The 19,032-nt window shown below is 44.5% G+C and overlaps 1 protein-coding gene across 2 annotated transcripts in view; it reads left to right on the top strand.

The window, feature by feature from the left end:
- The first annotated feature begins 18,429 nt into the window (after positions 1 to 18,429).
- Positions 18,430 to 19,032, top strand: part of NFYC (nuclear transcription factor Y subunit gamma) — a 57,896-nt gene continuing 57,293 nt past the window's right edge. For both annotated transcript variants that reach the window (XR_014027399.1, XM_081335207.1), the window contains exon 1: positions 18,430 to 18,587. The gene's annotated coding sequence lies outside the window, so the exon portion shown is untranslated. The remainder of the gene's footprint in view (positions 18,588 to 19,032) is intronic.

Raw genomic sequence — 19,032 nt, forward strand, 5'->3', positions numbered from 1 at the left:
CCTTCCGTGTCAGCCTCCCAAATCTGGAAAAATCAACCCCCATCCACTTTGATAAAATGCCCCTCCCCACTTTCCCCAAGGATTTGCCTCCTAGCCATTTATTTAATTATATGCAAGTTAGAGGCTGTCTAACTCCAGGTAACTCCAGGCAGGTTTGCATTAAAAGGAAAATACTGTTGTCATGGTTCCGACAGATGAAACTCTTCAAAAGAACTTTGAGGCATTGTTTACCTTAAAGGATCTTTGTTTGAGTAGCAGAATATCAGCACTTACATAATAGAAGCCAAAAAACTGAATTCCCCTCCCCTAAAGTATCAAAGCACAATTCCCTCCTCCAATTAACAGTCATAAATCACATTCCCCAATTAGCTTGAAGCGCAGGCTTCCTCTCCAGCCCGCCAATTCTTTATCAGCTCTGATGCTAAGTTTCAGTGTTGTTATGTCTAGCTGGACCCTCATTCACATCCCCTCCTCCCAGCATCCTCTAACTGTAAAAGGAAAAGGGGGAAAATGACTACATTTCCATCTGTTGTCCATGCAAAAACATCCGATGTTAGCAGCATTGACAACTATAAGAAGAAGGACGACAACATAAGCACCCAGAAGGCAAACTCTGAATAACGGCCTCTGGCATCAGTAGGGCATCCAGCACTCTGCCTCAAGGAGTGAGAGAACAGCCAATATTTTCTGAGCATCATCGGAGTAGGAGCCATCCGCGTCTCTTGGGGGATGCTGTTCCAGAGGACAGATGCTGCAACAGGGAAAGCATACTTCCTTGGTCCTAAACGATGACCTTATTTTACCAGCAAGCCTTTCTGTTCATCTCCACCCACTTTAAATGTAGCTCCTGGTCATCCTCGTTCCTCAATCTCGTTTTAGAGATTAGGGCCTCTGAAACAGAACTGGAGAGTTGTGGGCAGCGCACCCTCCACAAAAGTCTCCAAACTGGAATATAAATGGCATGTTTATTTGAAATTAATTGTACTATGTTTGGACGTGAATCTAGTCAGCAAGCCATTGAAAAGTGTAGTCCAGGGGTGTCAAACTCAATTTCATTGAGGGCCACATCAGCATTGTGGTTGCCCTGGGGGGGCGTGGCCAGGGTGGGCATGGCCTACTGGGTGGGCGTGGCTAGAGTGTGCATGGCCTACTGCAGGGGTGTCAAACTCAATTTCACTGAGGGCCGCATCAGCATTGTGGTTGCCCTTGGGGGGCCTGGTGGGTATGGCCAGGGTGGGCGCAGCCTACTGGGTGGGCGCAGCTGGAGTGCGTATGGTCTACTGGGTGGGCATGACTAGCTCTACATCATTGGCATCAAGGGTGCCTATGGGGGCCTGGGCAGGAGTGGGACAGATCTGGGGGTCTCTGGCAGGAGGAGGGTCTCTGGGCCAGGGCCAAGGCAGCAGGGACCGTCCGCTCACTGTTTCCAGGATGGCTTTGGGGGCCACATGAAACCACTTTGCGGGCCAGATCTGGCCCCCGGGCCTTGTGTTTGACATGTCTGGCCTACTGGGTGGGCATGGCCAGCTCTACATCGTTCGCATCAAGGCTGCCTGGGCAGGAGTGGGACAGATCTGAGGGTCTCTGGCAGAAGGAGGGTCTCTGGGCCAGGGCCAAGGCAGCAGGGGCCGTTCTCTCACTGTTTCCAGGATGGCTTTGGGGGCCACATGAAATCACTTCATGGGCCGGATCCAGCCCCCGGGCCTTGTGTTTGACATGTCTGGTGTAGTCCTTAATCTAGGAAAAAAATTATATACACCTTCATTTATTTGAAGACTTGTCCTCCTATATATATATATATATATATATATATATATATATATATATATATATATATATATATATATATATATATATATATATATATATTAGCAGCAATCCACCCGGGATCCATTTATGAGGGTTGTTTTTTTTCTCCATCCTTGAAAACAAATTTCCCCATGCCAGATGTTTTTCTGCCCTTCTGGATGGATTTGGACAGGATGTCATTAAGTCTTCAGTTGTGAGTCTGTATCTTTTGCCAGAATTGTGTAGAAACCTCTCTCTCAGAAAAGCCAAAGTTTTCTTTTTTTTCTTCTTCTTCTAATCCCATTTGTGTCTTTCATTTCGGCAAAACATTAAACATCCATCATATTTGGTGCAAAATAATAGTGGTTCACTTTTAAAGGCCGATCTAGAAAAACAACTCGTTTTGAAAAATACAGAAGACAATTGCTGTGCAATGCTTTGAGCAATGTATCAAGGCAGAAGTACTCGGCACTAACACTGAGCAGAGACGTTAGTGGCATTGAGGAGGAGAACAACAACGCAAAAGGTTGCAATTGCCACTTTCCAAGATGCTACTGTACCTTTGAGCTTTTAATGCCGTCCAGTTCTCCTCTTCCTTGCTTGAGGCACTCTCACTTTTAAAAGGCATTTGGAGCAGTGCAAGGCTGGGTTCAAATCTAAACTTGAGCCTGGAACTCACTGGGTGATTTGTGAGGGCTGTCTCTCAGCTCCTCCTAATTTGCAAGGTGGGCATGCAAATCTGTGCCTGGCCAGAAAAACAGAACCAGGAGCCCACTGCACTCTGCTTCCTTTCAGGGCACTCTTCAGCCAGTGTTGACTGACAGCACTCATACCTGAAAGAACCTGGGCTTGGTCTGTTCTTATATTTTATATTTATATTTTATTATATTTGTATACCGTCCTTCTCCCGAAGGACTTACTTGAACACTAAGTAAGGACTGTTTGTGGTGCTAACCAGGTACTGGAGGCGAAAACAGACGAAGAATGATTGCAGGAATTGGGTATGTCTAATTTAATTGAAAATAAGGATTAGGGGGTGACGTGAGAGCAGTGTTCCAGGATCTGTCGGGCTGCCACAAAGAAAAGGGGGGGTCATCCTGTTCCCTAAAGCACTTTTTTTTAAAAAAAATCCATTTATATCCCGCCCTTCTCCGAAGACTCAGGGCGGCTTACAAGCTTAGCAATAGCCTTCATTCTATGTATATGCCTGCTTATTAGGGCTTTCATACCCCTCCCAAGTGGCATTATTACAAAGTCAGCTTATTGCCCCCAACAATCTGGGTCCTCATTTTACCTACCTCAGAAGGATGGAAGGCTGAGTCAACCTTGAGCCTGGTGGGACTCGAACCTGCACTAATTGCAGGCAGCTGGTGTCACTTAAGGAGGCATTAGCCCACTGCTCCACCAAGGCTCTCGAAGACAGAAGAAGAAACAATGGATGGAAAGTAACCGAGCAGAGAACCAACCTAGAAAAAAGGAGAAATTTCCTGCTAGTTAGAACAATTAAGCAGTGGACCGGCTTGCCTTCAGAAGTGGTGGGTGCTCCATCACTGAAGGCTTTCAAGAAAAGAAGCAACGGATGGAAACCAATCAGGAAAAGAACCGACCAAGATAGAAGGAGAAACTGCCTGTCAGTGAGAACAGTTAAGCAGTGGACCGGCTTGCCTTCAGATGTGGTGGGTGCTCCATCACTGGAGGCTTTTAAGAAGAGACTGGACAACCATTTGCCCGAAATGGTATATAGGCCAGGGGTAGGCAACCTGGGCTCTTTTATGACTCATGGACTTCAACTCCCAGAATTCCTCAGTCAGCTATGCTGACTGAGGAATTCTGGGAGTTGAAGTCCATGAGTCATAAAAGAGCCCAGGTTGCCTACCCCTGGTATAGGCTCTCTTGCTTGAACAAGGGATTGGACTAGGAAATCTTCAATGTCTCGTCCAACTCTGCTTATTCTGTTACTGCAACTCAGAGGGAGTCTGTAGCCTCCCGTTAACCAACTGTCCTTCTTGACTGCAGAGCAGATGCTCCTCTGTTTAGGGAGTAAAGATTCCTGCTGCTGGTCTCTGATGTAGCGTTTCACAAGCAATTCCTCAGCTTTAAGCTCCGCCAACCAACACCTGTTTCTTTTCAGCAACAGCCTCAATGGTTGCTCTCTGCCTCCACCTAGAGGCACAAAGAGAGATGGCAGACTTTGCAATCTATCTGAGAGATCACGAAAGTACGAGTAGTTCTCATTTAGCAACTGCCTGGTTTAGTGACCACTTGCACTTACGCTGGTGCCTCGGTGCTCATCGTTAATTGGTTCTGGGAGGTACGATGAGTACCAAACAATTTTCCCCCCAGATCTCCAGTCCTTTCGCCGCGGCCTCAAAGCACTCCTTTTCCACCTGGCTGACCTGGACTGACAGGGATTTTAATTATGTTTACAATTTTTAACTCTAATTTTTAATTTATTTTAATTTTTAATTTTAATTTATTGTACAAAGGCCTTTAATTTTAATTTTATCTTAATTTCTGTATTTATTGTATATTATTGTTGTTAGCCGCCCTGAGTCCTTCGGGAGATAGGGCGGGATATAAGCCCTATTAATAAATAAAATAAATAAATAAATAAGGAATAATCTAGCAAGTCACAAGGCAGCCGATGCTGACAAGTTTAGCTTGTGCGTTGAATACCAAAGAAACGACGAGGACCGGGAGAACGTTTTCACGTCCAAATGAGTTGAGCACCAAGTTCAATGAGTTTCATGATGGTGATGAAAAAGTAACCTTGTGACCAGTGTTCACATTCATGATCTCCGCAGGTCCATAAAGCAAAGGAAAGCTGATCCTAGCCTGAGTAATGGTTTCACTTAATAACTGTTTTCACCTAACCACTGAGTTGCTGGTCCCAAGTGCAGTAGCTACACAAGGACCACCTGTATAAACTTTCAGTTCTGGATGGGACTAACTATGGTCCGCAGGATTATCTGGGACGTTACACATCCTTTCACAAGCTTGTTACCTTCTGGGAGGAGGCTTCGTGGTATCTGAAGCAGAACATCCAGATTCAGTCCATATAGCATCAACCTTGTGAATTCTCAAGCTTCCTCTTTCCGCTATGTATTCAAAATGGGCAGTGATTGTGTGTGTGTGTGTGTGTATGTGTGTGTGTGTGATGTACGTGATAGCATGTGTATATGAGTGTTATGTATGGGTAAAAAGGTAAAGGTAAAGGTTCCCCCGCACATGCGTGCTAGTCGTTTCCGACTCTAGGGGCCGGTGCTCATCTCCGTTTCAAAGCCAAAGAGCCAGCGCTTGTCCGAGGAGTCTCCGTGGTCATGTGGCCGGCATGACTAGACACCAAAGGCGCACGGAACGCTGTTACCTTCCCACCGTAGTGGTCCCTATTTTTCTACTTGCATGTTTTACGTGCTTTCGAACTGCTAGGTTGGCAGAAGCTGGGACGAGTAATAGGCGCTCACTCTGTTATGCTGCACTCGGGATTCGACCTGCCAAACTGCCGATCTTCTGATCGACAAACTCAGCGTCTTAACCCACTGAGACACTGCGTCCCTTTATGTATGGGTATGGGTAGATATATACTTTTGGGCTGTGGTTTGTTCTCCAAGCTTGTTTCAATATAATTTCTGAATGTTTCATTACCAAACTAGATAACGTCATCAGCAGGATTTTCTCATCCTATATTCCTTAGCTTACACATGTCTTGTGTGCCAGCGTGTGCCATGTGATTCGTTGTTTCTTTGGAACTATATTTGAATTCTGAGCAGCTGATTGGTTTTTTCTTATTATAGTTTCAGTCTATGAGGATATTATGATATAATTGTTTATACTGGACCCCAAAATCTCCTGGTTGGCCAACATAAGAACAAAACATGGGACTTAGCGGGCCTGACCCAGCAGAGCTCCAAAATGAAATCACCAGCTCCCATCCAGTAAGGTAATCGGTGACTTACAACCAATTGCTTAGTGAACATTGAAAGTTATGATGAACTTCCTAGAAGTACTTATGGCCTGATTCTGAAGTACTCATGGCCAGGGCCTCACTATGCCTCACATGGTGACATGTCCATTGCTTAGCAACCAGCCCACCTTTCCAGCAATTTACAGTGTCCCACCATCACTCAAAAATGAGTTTTACAACATTTTTGCCAAAAACAAGCATTTACTTCTGGTTTTGCAGCAAAACTGGCCCATGGCGAGTTCCCTTGAAGTAAGATGGGTGACCAATAAATTTTAAAAACAAACAAATAAATAAAGTACAGAGAAGAGCAACAAAGATGATCAGGGGGTTGGAGGCTAAAACATATAAGAAACGGTTGCTGGAATTGGGCATGTCTAGTTTAATGAAGAGAAGGACGAGGGGGGACATGATAGCAGTGTTCCAATATCTCAGGGACTGCCCCAAAGAAGAGGGAGTCAAGCTATTCTCCAAAGCACCTGAAGGCAGGACAAGAAGCAATGGATGGAAACTAGTCAAGGAGAGAAGCAACCTAGAACTAAGGAGAAACTTCCTGACAGTTAGAACAATTAACCAGTGGAACAACCTGCCTCCAGAAGTGGTGAATGCTCCAACACTGGAAGTTTTTAAGAAGAGACTGGCCAGCCATTTGTCTGAAATGGTATAGGGTTTCCTGCCTGAGCAGGGGGTTGGACTAGATGACCTCCAAGGTCCCTTCCAACTTTATTATTATTAAATGACGAACCATTGGTTCATTTAATGACTGCAGCGTTCAGTTAACAACCGCTTCAAGAAAGATCATGAAATCAGGCACGTTCATGTGGGTGACCTGTTTTACGACCAATATACGTAACTTATGACCTTCATCAGCAGGCTCCATTACGTTCGTAAACTGAGAAGTACCTATACTTGAACTGTGCAAAACATTCCCCAGTAAGCCATTCTTGCATTTCAGTTATATAATCCGATTATACTTTTTCTCTTTGCTAGTACTGGAAAAAAATTGAGTTCTCCTTGTTTCCAACCTTCTAGCATTCTATTCTGCCTGCACCATAATTATACACTTTAAAGAATTTAACAACTGGCACCTTGTCTTTTGTAAAGTTCATAATGTATTCCTTTGGCGCTATGCCAATCCAGCAACCAAACTTTGCATTTCAAATGTGACCTATACTTAGATTTCATTGTACAGTTCGCCCCTCATCAGGTCTCATGTACAGCTCCAGAGTTAGAGAAATACAGCATAAAATGTACACACCTTCCACTCCAAGCATGTGGACGAACACCACCCACAAGTCCTGATATTTTTTTCTTGGAAGAATTACATACCGGCAGCTTTTAGTTACAGCTCTAAGAACAAAACATCAACCTTTATGAAAACCTTTACGGTCAATACGGAGAACATTTACCTTAAAATAGAAGAGGCTAAAGAACATCTCGAACAGAAATCCATTAGTAGCGCGAAAATATTGAAAACCAATTCCATCTTCAGCTGCAGAATCTCTTCGAGGCAGAGGGATGAGCAAAAGCTGATGGAAGCGACGGATCCAGAACAATTGCAGTGATTCACTGAAATGAAGCTCATTTTACAAATTTTTCACTTAGCAACATAAATACTGGGCTCAATTGGGGTCGTACGTTGAGGACAACCTGCAATGAGAGAGGCACGTTCATGGTCAAAGATCTGAGTTTCAATAGAGAACAGATACTAAATGAGAACAGGTATAACCTTTGATCTTAGCCCAAAACCTAGTAAGATACACCTGGCGTATTTATTGTCTTTTCTGTGCCAAATAGAGGCACTTGATTTTCCCCAGGCTATAAATAACAGAATAACAGAGTTGGAAGGGACCTTGGAGGTCTTCTAGTCCAACCCCCTCCTCAGACAGGAAACCCGGCACCATTTCAAACAAATGGTTGTCCAATCTCTTCTTTAAAACTTCCAGTGTTGGACCATCCACCACTTCTGCAGTCTCTAAGTGTTCTGTTAATTCCGCTGTGATGCTTAAAACATTATATTACTGATTTTATTCTCTGTCACTGTCTTTATATTTTACCGCCTATTTTATCATGTTTTTGTACAATGTAATGTACGCTTCTATTAATGCTTTCAACCATCTATTTGAATTGTTTGAAACTGGTTCTTCAAATAAAATATTGTTTTTGAAAAGATGTCAATTTTGTGCACACTGGAGCCATATCTCCTTTTTCTAATCAGGAATGTTTTCTTTTTGCCACTCAAAATCCTGGCTTAATGATAGCCTATATATTTATTAAGAATTTTAAAAAGGAGTTAAAACTAACAAGAACTAACATAAAGGAAAGGGAAAAAAAACAGAAAAAACAATAGTGCAAAAAGAAAGAACGAAAAGAAATATCTTCCTATATATATTTTCTTTACAGCACTGTAAGTACAAATACAAACTAACCTCTTACTCTAAGCTTACAAAACCCCTCTTTTTTTGATTGTCTACTTTTTCTAATAGTTGTCATAAGCTCTTTTTTGTTTGTTTCACACCAAAAGTCTGTAATGGGTTTCCAGCAAACCATAAATGCAAAAATGGTCTTTTCTCTAATCAAAGAAGTCAATTTAGCCATCTTTGCAAGTTCCACCAACCATTCCTTCATTGTGGGTCGTGCCAGATCATTCTTCTCTTGTGCATATAATAGTCTTGCTGCAGTTATCATGTGTAAACACAGAGTTCCATGACTTTTTGCCCCAGCTGTTTATTTATTTATTTTATTTATTTAATTAGTTTTCTATACCGCCCTATTCCCGAAGGACTCAGGGCGGTTTACAGCGTATAAAAGACAATATAAAAAGATAATATAAAATTAAAATGAATTAAATTAATTAAAGCCCAACAATTAAAACAATATTAAAAAGCTAAAACCCCTTCAGTCCAGGCCTGATAGATCGAAAAGCCAGGTTTTCAGGTCCCGGCGAAATGAACGCAGATCGGGGGCGGTCCGGAGTTCCACAGGTAAATCATTCCAAAGGGCAGGTGCACCCACAGAAAATGCCCTCCCTCTGGGGATCACCCGCCGGCAGTCCCTAACCGGTGGCACCCTAAGGAGGCCCTCTCTATGGGAGCGCACAGGACGATGGGAAGTTGATGCCGGCAGCAGGTGTTCCCTCAGATATCCCGGACCCAAGCCATGTAGGGCTTTATAGGTCATCACCAGCACCTTGAATCTCACCCGGAGGGCAACTGGAAGCCAATGCAGCTCGCGGAGAAGAGGTGTTACACGGGAGTATTGGGAGACTCCCATCACAACTCGCGCGGCTGCATTCTGTACCAGCTGAAGCCTCCGAGTGGTCCTCAAGGGCAGCCCCATGTAGAGAGCATTGCAGTAGTCTAACCGGGAGGTCACGAGCACATGAGTGACTGTGCGTAGGGCATCTCGGTCCAGATAGGGCCGCAACTGGCGCACCAGGCGAACCTGGGCAAAAGCCCCCCTGGTCACGGCTCCTATGTGGTCTTCTAAACTGAGCCGTGAATCCAGGAGGACACCCAAGTTGCAGGCCCTATCAACGGGGGGTAACACCTCACCCCCCATAGTTAACGATGGACAAAACTGGTTCTCCTGAGATGCCAGTATGTACAGCCACTCAGTCTTGGCGGGATTGAGTCGAAGCCTGTTCCTCCCCATCCAAACCCGGACCACCTCCAGGCAATGGGACATCACGTCGAGGATTTATAGGTTTATCCACCTATCCCAAAGAAAAGTCTCCAGTTTTCACCTGTATTTTAATCTTTAAGATCCCCTGGAATTAGTGTATGTCTTCGTGTCCACAACCTTCTACCTTTTCTACATGTCCACCAAACAAGGTAAAATGGGGGTGAAGGTTCGTTCTCCAAGCTTGTAGGTTGGCTTCCAAATGTTTCGTTACCAGGCTAGGTAATGTCTTCAGCAGAGTTGAAGGGTAAATGTCCCTTCGTGTCGTGCACATTTCCAACATAAATTTGAAAAAATGGGTGGAGTTTGATGGTACCACCATCTTGACTATATATATATATATATATATATATATATATATATATATATATATATATATATATATCCCTGCAGATATCCCAGATAGCCAGGCAAACAGAAGGAAAGCTACCAGCTGCTTCCCTGCCAGCCATTCGTTTTTTAAAAGTTTTCCACAACTTGGTTAGAACTGTATTTTCTTTACTATAGTAATTACAAAGAGCAGAAGATGGCAGCCAAAAACCTGCTCAGCAGGGTGGTTTTCCACTGCTGAACTTTGCATCTTTTTAAAAGCAAATTGCAAACCACCAGATTTCAGCAACTCTTCCTCCCCCCCCCCCCCGCAATATGCGGCTAATGAAGGAGCATCTCCCCGATAAAGGAGGAGGTCAGCAGTTTTGCAACTCTTGTTCAGATGCTCAGAACGCAGAAAAGTTCACTTTTGCCTCCATTGGATGGGGCCGGGCTCCTTGATTTACAAAAAGAAAAGAAAAGCAGAGGATGGGAATATTTTGCACTGTAAAGCAGCCGTTCTTAGTACTTGGTTGTTGTTGTTGTTGTTTTTGTGATGAGAAGGCTGCTGGGGAGGAAAGTGAAACTGAATTCAATTGAGCTGGAGTGGGTAGTAGATGAAAAAGAGGTGAGCAGGAGCAGAACAGCAGTACAGGTAACCTGGACAAGCACGTTCCAGAGATACACCAAGACATCTCTTCAATAGCTGCTCAGATCAGGGATGCTCAGTGAGATAGGAAATGTACATTATCTGAGCATCTGTTCAGAGCAGGTGCCTCTTTGTGACCACAGTGTAAGAGCTCCTATCCTGCAATGTTTGTCAACCTTGGCAACTTTAAGATATGTGGCCTTGAACTCCCAGAATTCCTCAGCCACTGTCCGAGTCCAGCTGTTTCTAGCAGGTGGTAAGCATGGGCCCTCCTGTGCTTCTGTAGACCCCTTTCAACAGTGCAGATACCAATGACATAAAGATGTAACCCATGTTACACACCTACACTTACACTTACTTAGGCAACAAAATTTCATTTTAATGTATGCCGATTAGTGTACATTCAAAGTGACAATAAAGTTTCTATTCCTATTCCTATTCCTATTCCTATTCCTATTCTATTCTATTCTATTCTATTCTATTCTATTCTATTCTATTCTATTCTATTCTATTCTATTCTATTCTATTCTATTCTATTAAAAGAGCCTTGGTGGAGCAGTGGGCTAATGCCTCCTTAAGTAACACCAGCTGCCTGCAATTAGTGCAGGTTCGCATCCCACCAGGCTCAAGGTTGACTCAGCCTTCCATCCTTCCGAGGTAGGTAAAATGAGGACCCAGATTGTTGGGGGCAATTAAGCTGACTTTGTAATAATGCTGCTTGGGGGTGTGTGTGAAAGCCCTAATAAGCAGGCATATACATAGAATGAAGGCTACTGCTAAGCTTGTAAGCCGCCCTGAGTCTTCGGAGAAGGGCGGGATATAAATGGAATTAAAATAAATAAAAATAATAAAAATAAAATATTCTATTCTATTCTATTCTATTCTATTCTATTCTATTCTATTCTATTCTATTCTATTCTATTCTATTCTATTCTAAATTTCAGAAAAATGCATCCTATAGCCAGTGCTTTTTTTGTAAAAGGAAAAGGTGCCGGAACTCACGCATGTCATACAACCCGCCTTGCCTACCCTACAAGGTTCCATCCAAAAAAGGTGCCGGAACTCCGTTCTGAGCGTTCAATGAGAAAAAAAGCCCCGCCTATTCCTATTCCTATTTCTACTTCTATTCTATTCTTTCTTCAAGAATGCCCTGTTACGGAACTGCACCTAGTTCAGGTTGCCTATCAGTGGTAACACCTTCTGAGGAACTGTGAGGATAGGTCACAATGGAAGCTGATAGTACACTTGATCTTAGCCAAAAGGCCGAGAAGCAATGGAGCTGAGACACACAGACACACACACACACACACACACACACAGAGCACTTAAATAAATGAATTTATTCTAACCACTGAGATACAAATATAATAGTGTGAGCTAATATAGACAAGTGAAAATATAATTTACAAAATCTGATATATACAGTATATACTGTGATTGTATCTATCTATCTATCTATCTATCTATCCTATCTAACTCTATCATCTCTCTCTCTCTCTCTCATCATCATCATCATCATCTTAATATTCTAGCTGCAGCCAGGGTTTTGCTTCTGCTTCCCTTTTGTTCCGCTTTTCTCCTCCTCCCTGATCTCAGCGGCTGACAAGGGAAGGCCTGTGAGTTCTGATTGTCTTGCTGCCAAGCAAAGCTGACGTAGTTCTCCTGCCCAGGATCTAAAACTCTAAGAAGGCAATGCAGTCCCCTCTCCTGGCCTCCCACCCCACTGCCAGACTTTCTTCCTGGTCCTCCTCTTCTTCAACTCAGGGCCAGAAACTCCATTTCATTCCATGTTCCTCAGCTGAAGTCCTCTCCAGCAACATGTCCTGCAACATCTGCAATGCAAAAGAAGTTCCCTTTCGCTAATTTTCCTGTTTCTTTCTATTACCTGTATCCAGGATTTATACACACCACTGTACCGGTACCTCCCGGCATTTCCCCCCTTTTTACCTATCTGCTTGTGGTCTTGTGGCTGAATCACTTGCCTACCCTAAAAATAGCAACAACATGACCTTGGCACGGACCCAAAGACTTTCCCCCTGCAAGGATCTTCAACCTGCCCCAAGGGGAAACAAGAGGAGAGGGAGGATAAGAAGAGGGCATGAGCCCATCAAGTTGGATACAACTTTTTTTTTTGCCAGCAGTCACAGAAAAAGTTGTAAATGTGCTTCAATCTTCCTCAACAGTGGGAAGGGCACAAGTATTGTGGATGTGCACCAAACATGCATTTCCTATCACACCCTCTGATTTCTGCAGTTTTGGATTTCTGCAACCAACTGTTTATCCCGTAAAAACATCCGTCCACTCTTCCACAGCAGGAAGATAGTCAGCTGGTGATATGTGGCATAGCTTTTGGCTTGACCCCAATTCTTTGTGTGTACATACTCAACACTTTAAATAGCTTCTTCATTGTTTTCACCGTACACAGTTAGTGGGGACAGTGGATAATAGCCATTTTTTTTCATGGATTTGGGGTTTGGCTTCTGCTCCTTGACGCTTGGACTAGAGGAGGCTGCTACAGGCTTCTCCAGTAGGGGTGGAGAACTGAAGAAGCTTCTTGGATGAGAAGTGAAATGTTTTCAAAGAAAAAAAACCAAGAAAGCCAAGTTGCCTTTTGGAAAAAGCAACTTCGGAACAACCATGACAACCATGATGTGAGAATCTCTGTAAACATTAGAATCTTTGATTTCCCCTCTGACAATTGATGGAAGCAAAGCTGAACTCTGAAGAAGCTGGATAAGAGTATTGATGCCTTTCAACTTTGATGTTGGAGAAGAATACCAAAGACAGCCAGTGAAACAAATGGATCAAAGAAAGCAAATTGAACCAGAGTTTTAACTCAAGGCACAAATGATCATACACAACAACTTAGTTCTCTTGAGAAGTCCATAATGGGTGAAATGTAGAAGGAAAGAAAGATGACCGGTAGCAAAGTGGATAGATCTAATTCACTGAGTTACTTCAAAAGCCAGCACGAACCCAGGAGAAAGTCTGTTTCTGTATTTACTCAAAGAACGTTAGCACTTCATCAATCTTGAGGGTGAATAGATGGCAAGGTGACTGGGTATCCCCATGGGTTCGCCCAATGGATTCCCTGGAGGGCATGATTACAGTTAATATGGAATGGATCAATCTTTCTAGAGGATCCTGGAAGTGGCTGGCAGAATTTCCAGAGACGCAAGGCCAAAAGTTGCCATTCTTGGGAAGCTAGGGCAGAATCTCTTTCTGAGTCCTCTTTGTTTATCTTTGGATTTCCAGTAGCTGAGTCACAAGTTGCCATCGCTAAAGTTTCTCTTCATTTGGAGTCTGTTCTGTTTTGTAAGTGCTGGCAGAAACTCGAGTTTGAAAGCACAAAGCTGGCAGCTGTCTTGCAACCAGGGATCCTCAGGGAGGTCTGAAGGGGTTCTGGGTCAATACTGCAGCTTTTCCAAATGTTGATCAGTTCTTTTTCTTGGCAGGGCGGCTATCATCACAGGGTCAACTGAGTTTAGGTGTTCCCAGGACATGGACGGCGAGCTGAGTGAACTTATTTTAATCTTGACTGGGTTTGTACTAGGTTGAATTGAATCTTGCCAAATTTAGTCAGTTGGATCAGTTAACCCCTTTTAGTGTGTCCACATTTGATCCCTCACTGACTCAGTTTAAGCATGTTGTGGGAAAAGAGCCAAGGTGTTGCCTTGTTAGAACTATATATATAGAAGCCACCAACCATCCCTAGTCACATTACGCTCTTAAACCCTCATGATAATTCAGCAGAGCCAGGTCTTTACATTTTTCTGGGAAACCAGAAGAGTAGGGGATCACCTCACTTTTGGGGGGTAAGATGTTCCAAAGCAGAGAAGCCCTCCTCGGAGATCCTGCCACTCAAAACATCTTGACCAATGAGATGCTCAACATGGCCTCCTGCTTGACCAGGTGGGACAGGTCAATGTAATCGGTATGAGACAGTTTTCCAGGTATCCTGTCCTGTGACATGAGGGCTTTAAAGATGATGATCAACATCTTGAATTGAACAATGGTTCCCAATGCTGTTTGTGCAGCAAATAACAATGACAATAGCACCTCTTCTTACATACCGCTTCCCAGTGCTTTACAGCCCTCTCTAAGCAGTTTACAGAGTCAGCCTATTGTCCCCAACAATCTGGGTCCTCATTTTAGTCACCTTGGAATGATGGAAAGCTGAGTCAACCTTGAACCAGCCAGAGTCGAACTGCTGGCAATTGGCAGAATTAGCCTGCAATGCTGCATTCTAATCACTGCACCGCCACAGCTCAGTACAAAGGTATTACATGTGCTACCCTTTCTCCAGGAAGTGCCTCGCACTCCCTGTATTTTGGTAGCAGGAGTGTTCTGGCAAGACTCTACGATAGCTCCAGCATTTCTTTGTTGGCCAGGTAGGCAACAGTAAACATGGGTTGGTCAATGCAGTCAATACATTTGGGTTAACATATTGTGTAAACATAACCACTGTAGTTTCTTCAATACGATTTATTATTAATATCACCAAATTTATTTGCCACCTATCTCGCCATGGCTACTCTAGGAAACTTGCAACAAATAAAGAAATAAAAGGGAAAATTAAACAAAATGAAAGTAAAATAGAAAAAGAAAACAAACAAGGAAAAAGAAAACAAAGGAAATACATCATGACTGGTAAAAAAAGATGGGCATGTGGCTAGCAGGGGGAGGTGGGAGGTGGAGTCTGCTGTCAATCTATCACCACCTCCAGAGTTGAATTCCCCAATTGGGTCCCCATGCCAATTTGCAGATTCAGATCTTTAGGGTATTATGGAGCGATAGGAGAGTGGAGGCAGATCGGAGGACAGGATGTTCCAAAGGATGTATTCTGTGACTGTGAAGACTCTTCTTCTGAATTGGTAGTTCTTTGACCAATGGGATCCACAGTAGGCCCTCTCTGCTGGCCCAAGTAGGAACAACAGTTGGAAGAGACCTTGGAGATCTTCTAACTCAAGCCCCTGGTCAAGCAGGAAACCCTTCCTCGGCTCTTTTATGACTCATGGACTTCAACTCCCAGAATTCCTGAGTCAGCATAGCATAGCTGACTCAGGAATTCTGGGAGTTGAAGTCCATGAGTCATAAAAGAGCCGAGGTTGCCTACCCCTACCCTATATCATTTCAGACAAATGGTTGCTCAGTCCATTCTTAAAAACTCCTCATACTTTCTGGAGGCAAGCCATTCCATTGATTAATTTTTCTGTCAGAAAATTTCTCCTTAGTTCTAAGTTGGTTGTCTCCTTGATCAGCTTCCATTGATTGCTTCTTGTCCTGCTTTAGCTAGGAAGAGCTAGCCTTAGTCTTTATCCTTAATAATATAATTTATGCACGTAATGCAGCTTATTTCAAATTTGGGTGAAGGAGACCCACCTGATAATCTGAAAAGCTGTAGAATGCCCTTCTTAATGAGTGGGACACTAAGCATGTATAAACATAGAAGGAAGCTTTTATATAGATTAGGATGAGGAACCTGTAGTCATCCAAATGATAGGGAACTATAGAATTTTGCAACCTTGGCTATGGAAGCCCAGGACAAGTGCTGCAATTATCCTACCTTTGCAGTTTGGGCAATAAAAGCTTGACATCATCTCAAGGAAACTTGAGGTCCTGCCCTCCAGATTCTTGGTGTGACCATTCTCAGTTTCTTGTCATTCTCTGCTTCTTCTGAACATTCTCAGCCAGGCTGTTGTGAGCTGAGTGGAGTTTCAATAAAGGAGAATATTTGTAGGTCAGGATTGAAATGAGGGGTCCTTGGTGCTCTCTAAGCTTGGTTGTTTTCGTGCAGATGTTTCATTACCCAAAGTAGGTAATACCATGTGTTAGTAGAATTTGAAATACACAACTCTCAGCAGGACATTTTTGTTGTCTAGCCTGCTGGATGGTGCTTCCTTTCCTTGAAATTATAAGACCTGGGTTGCAAACACTTGCAAGCCAAAGATACAATACAAAGAGTTCTAACTCTCCATCTAGCAGCTGTCTGGATTTGGGGCAGCGATAATGGCCTCAGCTTAATGAAAGTCCCTCTGTGTGTAGGGGACAAAAGGCATGCAGAGTACACAATGTAGCAATTAAACCTTAAGTTGGTCTCCTATCCCAAGAATTCAATGAAACAGACCGGCTGTTTTCCTTTGTCCTTTGGCTGTCAATCTAATGCTAATACAGGTAATCTTCAAATTACAGCCATTTATTTACGGACCATTCAAAGTTACAACCGCACTGAAAAAAAGTGACTTACAACTGGTTCTGAAACGTACAGCTATTGTAGCAATTCCATGGTCATGTGAACAAAATTTGGATGCTTGGCAACCGGCATGGATTTGCAACGATTGCAGTGTCCTGGGGTCATGTGAACACTATCTGCGACCTTCCCAATTGGCTTCCAACAAGAAAGACGATGGAGAAAGCTGGATTCGCTTAATGACCTCCTCTTTCAGGGGTGGGGAACCTTGGCCCTTTTGTGACTTGTGGACTTCAAATCCCAGAATTCCTGAGTCAACCATGCTGGCTCAGGAATTCTGGGAGTTGAAGTCCACAAGTCATAAAAGAGCCAAGTTTCCCCAGCCCTGGCCTATTAGGTTAACAGCTACAGCGATTCACTAAACCAGGGGTAGGCAACCTCGGCTCTTTTATGACTCATGGACTTCAACTCCCAGAATTCCTGAGTCAGCATAGCTGACTCAGGAATTCTGGGAGTTGAAGTCCATGAGTCATAAAAGAGCCGAGGTTGCCTACCCCTGCACTAAACCATGGCAAAAAAAGGTTATAAAATGGGCATGATTCACTAACAACCTCCATCCTTAGCAATGGAGATTCTGGTTCCAATTTCGGTCCCAAGTCGAGGACTACCCAATTCCACTCCTGGAGTTACTGTATGGTAACGTGTTTTCTGATACCTAAGATGTCAATGTTTAGTCTTGTCATCTCTTGTTTGACCACGTCCAGCTTTCCTTGATTCATGGATCTTACATTCCAGGTTCCTATGGAAAAAAAATCTTTACAGCATCGGACTTTCCTTTCACCACCAGACACATCCACAGCTGAGCGTCCTTTCGGCTTTGGCCCAGTCGCTTTATTCTTTCTGGCGCTACTAGTACTAGCCCTCTGCTCTTCCCCAGTAGCATATTGGACGCCTTCCGACCTGAGGGGCTCATCTTCCAGCGTCATATCGTTTTGCCTTTTGGTACTGTCCATAGGGTTTTCACGGCAAAGATACTGGAGTGGGTTGCCATTTCCTTCTCCAGTGGATCACGTTTTGTCAGAACTCTCTGCTATGACCTTTCCAGTCCTAGAGGAGATCAACCCTGACTGCTGTTTAGAAGGCCAGATCCTGAAGTTGAAACTCAAATACTTTGGCCACCTAATGAGAAGGAAGGACTCACTGGAGAAGAGCCTAATGCTGGGAAAGATCGAGGGCAAGAGAAGAAGGGGACGACAGAGAATGAGGTGGCTGGATGGAGTCACTGAAGCAGTAGGCGTGAGCTTAAATGGACTCCAGAAGATGGTAGAGGACAGGAAGGCCTGGAGGAACGTTGTCCATAGGGTCGCGATGGGTCGGACACGACTTCGCAACTAACAACAACAACAACGTGTTTTCTGGTTTGCTCCTTAATTAAAGTGTCCTCCCACTTCCCAAGGCAAACGGCAAGCGAAGGAGATCAGGGCTGTTGCAGCTGCTCGTTCCCAGCCCAGGCTTTCGGGGGAGCCTCTTATAGGACCTTTGCACCGGGCGGGTAAACCCAGCAGCAACACACCGTAGTCGGCAACCATTCAACTACTGTACACCGTATCTGCGGATCGAAGTCAGCCCAAACTACACTTCCCACAATTCCGCGGGGAACTGCCTCCTCTTTGCAGCGGCAAGGAAAAAAAAAATCTCGCCCTTTTGTGAATTCTCGCGGTAACCTACGCTTCCGAGAGAATGGAGGGAGAGGCGAACGAAGTTGGCACGTCGCGTCTGCGCATTAGCTGAAAGTCGCGAAGAGGAGGAAGGGGGCGGGGCTTGCCGTTCTCCTCAGTCTCGGCCCCGCCGCCATCTTGTTTCACCGCCACTTCGCGCTCGCTCCGTTTCCCTCACATCCCCGCCCCCTCCCGCTCGTTTCGGTGGGAAGCGCCCGAGCTGCGGCTAAACCACTGGCTCTCTCCGCTGCAGCCGAAGCGCAACGGGAGCCACGGACTCGGAACTGGACGGTGAGTTAAAAGAAGGGCGAAGGCAGCTCCATGATGGAGTGGCTGTTGGACTTCTCTTTCCCTTCCCCCTTCTCCCGTCGCCGCCATTCACCCTTCCCGTCCTTCTGATTGGTTGGAAGGCCCCCCCGCTGTCGTTGCTGATTGGCCGCCGGCGGGGTAGACGAATGGACGGCACTATCGCTAGGCCATTGGGTAACGATTGCGGGCGGACCGTGGAGAAAACAGCGCGCAACGGAAAGAGCCTTTTTGTCCCGCCCCTTTATCCCAAGCCTCGAGGCGCTCATCGGAAAGGGCGTGGCTTGTTGGCCGAGGGTAACTTTCCATAGAGGAGAGCAGAGAGGCCGGCGGGGTTCAGTTGGAGGCGGGGCTTAAGTGGCAAGAACCTGAATTTCTCTTGGGTTCTAAACAGTTAAGAAAGGCAGAGTTTCGTGCCGTTAATTTAGGC

Source organism: Vipera berus (assembly GCF_964194415.1).
Source record: "Vipera berus genome assembly, chromosome: 9".
NCBI classification, from domain to species: domain Eukaryota; kingdom Metazoa; phylum Chordata; class Lepidosauria; order Squamata; family Viperidae; genus Vipera; species Vipera berus.